Source organism: Triticum urartu, chromosome 5 (assembly GCF_003073215.2).
Source record: "Triticum urartu cultivar G1812 chromosome 5, Tu2.1, whole genome shotgun sequence".
Lineage (NCBI taxonomy): Eukaryota > Viridiplantae > Streptophyta > Magnoliopsida > Poales > Poaceae > Triticum > Triticum urartu.
The window spans coordinates 344,560,997-344,561,540 of NC_053026.1; positions in this window are offsets into that span (position 1 = coordinate 344,560,997).

The following is a 544-nucleotide window of genomic DNA, read 5'->3' on the forward strand; positions in this document are numbered from 1 at the left end:
ATTGTAACCAAAAATATCAAACAACACACGAAAAACAGAATCTGTCAAAAACAGAACAGTCTGTAGTAATCTGTAGCTAGCGCAATATATGGAACCCCAAAAATTCTAAAATAAATTTACGTGAGGAATTTATCTATTAATAATATGCAAAAATAATTAACTAAATAGCACTTTCAAATAAAAATGACAGCAGTTCTCGTGAGCGTTAAGTTTCTGTTTTTTACAGCAAGTTCAACAAGACTTTCCCCAAGTCTTCCCAACGGTTCTACTTGGCACAAACACTAATTAAACACAAGAAAACACAACCAAAACAGAGGCTAAAGTAATTTATTTATTACTAAGCAGGAGCAAAAAGCAAGGAATAAAAATAAAATTGGGTTGCCTCCCAACAAGCGCTATCGTTTAACGCCCCTAGCTAGGCATAAAAGCGAATGATAGATCTAGGTATTGCCATAATAGTAAGATGGATTATTAAAACTCATTTCATATTCTCTACGTTCGGCAGCAAACTTTCTTTGCGGCAAGCAAAAGTAATCAAAAGGAC